The following is a 5,192-nucleotide window of genomic DNA, read 5'->3' as shown; positions in this document are numbered from 1 at the left end:
TGAGCACTTCTCCTTTGCTGAGATAATCCATCCCACCTCACAGGTGTGCCATACCAAGATGCTGATTAGACACCATGATTAGTGCACAGGTGTGCCTTAGACTGCCCACAATAAAAGGCCACTCTGAAAGGTGCAGTTTTGTTTTATTGGGGGGGGGGGGATACCAGTCAGTATCTGGTGTGACCACCATTTGCCTCATGCAGTGCAACACATCTCCTTCGCATAGAGTTGATCAGGTTGTCAGTTGTGGCCTGTGGAATGTTGGTCCACTCCTCTTCAATGGCTGTGCGAAGTTGCTGGATATTGGCAGGAACTGGTACACGCTGTCGTATACGCCGGTCCAGAGCATCCCAAACATGCTCAATGGGTGACATGTCTGGTGAGTATGCCGGCCATGCAAGAACTGGGACATTTTCAGCTTCCAAGAATTGTGTACAGATCCTTGCAACATGGGGCCGTGCATTATCCTGCTGCAACATGAGGTGATGTTCTTGGATGTATGGCACAACAATGGGCCTCAGGATCTCGTCACGGTATCTCTGTGCGTTCAAAATGCCATCAATAAAATGCACCTGTGTTCTTCGTCCATAACAGACGGCTGCCCATACCATAACCCCACTGCCACCATGGGCCACTCGATCCACAACATAGACATCAGAAAACCGCTCACTCCCGGGATTCATCCGTGAAGAGAACACCTCTCCAACGTGCCAAACGCCAGCGAATGTGAGCATTTGCCCACTCAAGTCGGTTACGACGACGAACTGGAGTCAGGTCGAGACCCCGACGAGCACGACGAGCATGCAGATGAGCTTCCCTGAGACGGTTTCTGACAGTTTGTGCAGAAATTCTTTGGTTATGCAAACCGATTGTTTCAGCAGCTGTCCGAGTGGCTGGTCTCAGATGATCTTGGAGGTGAACATGCTGGATGTGGAGGTCCTGGGCTGGTGTGGTTACACGTGGTCTGCGGTTGTGAGGCTGGTTGGATGTACTGCCAAATTCTCTGAAATGCCTTTGGAGACGGCTTATGGTAGAGAAATGAACATTCAATACACGAGCAACAGCTCTGGTTGACATTCCTGCTGTCAGCATGCCAATTGCACGCTCCCTCAAATCTTGCGACATCTGTGGCATTGTGCTGTGTGATAAAACTGCTCCTTTCAGAGTGGCCTTTTATTGTGGGCAGTCTAAGGCACACCTGTGCACTAATCATGGTTTCTAATCAGCATCTTGATATGGCACACCTGTGAGGTGGGATGGATTATCTCAGCAAAGGAGAAGTGCTCACTATCACAGATTTAGACTGGTTTGTGAACAATATTTGAGGGAAATGGTGATGTTGTGTATGTGGAAAAAGTTTTAGATCTTTGAGTTCATCTCATACAAAATGGGAGCAAAACCAAAAGTGTTGCGTTTATATTTTTGTTGAGTGTGTATATATATATATATATATATAAAACAGTTTGCTCCGGATCTGATCTGGATTACAAATTTTGTTGCCATTTAAATTTAATATTGAAAGCCACATTTAAAGTACACCTGCATTGAAATAAATGCAGTCAGACCTTTGGACCAAAAAATGACATATTTACACATAAGATCCTTCTGAATGAAGTAAAGTAAATCTGCAAGCCCAGATCTGTCATTCAACGGAGAAATCTTCATTTAGAAATGACAAATTTACAGTTAAAATTTAGCCCTCCGCAAAACTGTCAGCACATCTGTGACATTGCTGAGACGTCAGAGAGAAGACCCTATCCCAGCATGCATTGCGCGCGCCAACTGTAATTTGTGGATTTACGTCAGTTTTGATCTCTTACAAAAGGGGGACTTTTTCATGCTCCCGTTTGACTGAGTGGTGTCGCATTGAAAATCTACTGTCTTTAGCCTCTGGTGTTACCGTTGCGGGGTACGGATGCGGGACCCGCAAAGAATTCAAGTCATTAAAAAGATACAAACCTCTCTCAGTGGCCACGGAGCTCTGCGGCTCCGATTACCGAGACCGTGCAGCACTGCGGATTTTGACGTAAGAAGTCTGAACTTGCGGGCAACAGGTGTCACCAGCCGCTCCGCATCAAAACAGTGAGCGTAGTCTCTGGACTTGTTGCCAAGTTGGCCACACCTCCATTCAGTAGACAGGGATGTGGTGCCGGCTGCACAGCAGACACGTAGGCGGTGTGAATGGCCCACTGCGGCGTTTACCGAGCCTGCAGACTCAGTAAGGGCATCGGAGGCAGTGAGAGCAAGGCGTCAGGGAAGAACGTCGCCCGCTGTCGATGTCGCCGCTGATCTGAGCATGCAGAGCTGTATCTCGCATTCATTGCAGCTTACTTTTGGATGTTGAAACCAGGATGTGTATAACAGTAACATTACTAACAGATAAAATCAATTTCAATGCGGATCGGACTGAAGGCGCTCGCGCTCCGTCTTCTCCCTCACGTCACGGCAATGTCCCAGATGTACAAACAGTTTTCGCGGAGGGCCAGATTTTAGTTGCAGATTTGTCATTTTTAAAGGAAGATTTCTCCGCTGAATTACAAATTTGGGCTCGCAGATTTACTTTACTGCATTCATAAAGGGCTTATAAATACATATCAGCTATTTCTTTCTGAGATCTGACCACATTTATTTCAATGCAGGTCTACTTTAAGGTATATTTTATATTACATCTTAATTAAGCATGCCCCAATCACTCTCATACTTGAAAGTGAGTTTCAGACTGGCACTCACTATCACCTGACAATGTTTGATCCAGATCTGATCTGGATTGTGGATTTTGTGGGTATTTGAATTTGATATTCAAAAGCCCATTTCGTTTTTGCATTGTAGCTCGATCAAAAGTGCCTCAGTCACTCTCATTGTTATGGATTTACCTACACCAACAAAATTGGATGGAGATTCCAAGTTTTTGCCTGTTTTTTTTTTTTTGTCCTCCGGTTATCAGTCAGAAGGTGCCAAAAAGCAATGACAAATTGCGTGTAGCAGAGGTAACCAATGTTCTGTGAAAATTATCTGAAAAAGAATTCAGAAACAGAAAAAGTTGAAAAACAAAACCTGTCACCAGAAAAACAGTTTTATTCAAGTGCATGAACTAAATACATACTCCTGACATTTGATCACATCTAATTTAGCTTATGAAAAGCCACTTCTAACAGGACTTTACTTGTGTGAAGCGCCTTGAGGCAACTTTGTTGTGATTTAGCGCTATATAAATGAAATAAATTGAAATTGAATTGACTTTGCCCTTAAAAAATTTTTCCAAGGTAACAATTTGTGGAATTAGAAACTAGAGTTGGCAGAGGTGTGCTCGTTATTGTCATTATTGTATCTAGAATTTTGAGGAAAAAAATTCATAAATGAATTTTTTTCCTCAAAATTCGAAATTTCGTCTATATTGGAATAAGGCTGTAATATAACAAAATGTGGAAAAAGTGAAGAGCTGTGAATACTTTCCGTATGCACTGTAAATGCTGGAGATTAGCGTTCTCACCATAAAATGTCCTTAGATTCTTTACAAGACCATTAAAAGAGTTGATCCCTCAAAGCGACTCAAACTAAAATTATAAAATTTCTCAATAATTGTGGTATTTCCTCCAGGAAGATTTAATCGTTGATCTGCTTTTGTTTGTTGCTAATGTTATTTTGCAAGCGCCCATGCAGTAGAAAGTTACTGTTTCACCTTTGCCACATTCACAGGCATCGTAGTTTTTTTTACCTCATGTGGATGGTGCTATGCTTGCTGTTTAACCGCGAGCTAAATCTTTTTTGACTTTGCTTTCTCAAGAGACACTTGTCTCGTACCACCCTCCTGTCCCTGTAATAAGAGCCCTAGAGCTGCATTTTCCATCATACCTGTCCATCCATCCTCCAGCCCTGCTGACTCTGAAATGGCTCTGCTGGCATTCTGGTTCATGCTTTGCACAAACTCACAGCCAGGCTTCACGATGCAATAGTTGCTTCTTTCTGGTAAAGCTGCAAAACATGCGTGCATGACATACTGTGTCATAAATATTTAGCATATGCAGAGCAGCACCCGATTCAGTGAGGGATTTACGTTTGAGGGCAGGGGAATGTTGGCCATCAAAACATCCCATTTTCTTCATTTGATGATGAATGGACACAAAAGGTCCGAGGCTGTGACAGAGTGACTCACGGTGGTGAGGCTGTAATTGTGCTTGCCTCACAGCTTTATCATAAATTATACAGGGCACTGTGCTGATTTAAATGGGAGGCTGGCAGACACAGGTTTTACTGCCAGGATTGGCACAGAAGCACATTCTTTGATTCTATGCATGTTAACTCTGGATCCCAACATATTGAATGTGAATGCACTTTTCTAAGTGTATGCACATGTGCTTGGTAGGAAGCTCACAAATCCATGTGGCACGCTGTATCTTTGTGTGTTCTGCAGCCTGTGTGGGTTTGCACAGTTTAAGGTAAAGGTCTGTATTCGCATTGCCTCTCTTATTCACAGTGCACCCAGAAAGTATTCACAGCGCTTCACTTTTTCCACATTTTGTTATGTTACAGTAGTAGGAGTAGGTGTGGTTGTAGTTGCATGTTGGGGCACAGAAATGTACTAAATCAAAGGAATAACCCATTACTTCCTTATTGTTTCACAGTTTTTACACAAATACACATATGTTTGAAGTTACAAGTACTGTTTCTTGTGTCAGTTTCATTCATTTCCATAGCTAAGGCTGGTGGCTGCTCATGCCACTGTTGCTTGTTTGAGCCACTACAACTCTGAATTGAGCTTCCATCACTTTCTGAAAGACCCACACATTTGTGCTAAGTGGTTATACAAAACTAGAACTCTGTATGCGATCATACACAGTTGTTCCATTGAAGAGTAGAAGAGTAATAAAACATAAAGGCGGCACCTTCTTTATTTCAGTGGAACAGTGCAGTCTTTTTGCATAGAAATGTATTTTTAAATCAAATCAAATCAATTTTATTTATATAGCGCCAAATCACAACAAACAGTTGCCCCAAGGCGCTTTATATTGTAAGGCAAAGCCATACAATAATTACGGAAAAACCCTAACGGTCAAAACGACCCCTTGTGAGCAAGCACTTGGCGACAGTGGGAAGGAAAAACTCCCTTTTAACAGGAAGAAACTTCCAGTAGAACCAGGCTCAGGGAGGGGCAGTCTTCTGCTGGGACTGGTTGGGGCTGAGGGAGAGAACCA

Source organism: Thalassophryne amazonica, chromosome 14, assembly GCF_902500255.1.
Source record: "Thalassophryne amazonica chromosome 14, fThaAma1.1, whole genome shotgun sequence".
NCBI lineage: Eukaryota > Metazoa > Chordata > Actinopteri > Batrachoidiformes > Batrachoididae > Thalassophryne > Thalassophryne amazonica.
This window is presented reverse-complemented; position numbering follows the sequence as displayed.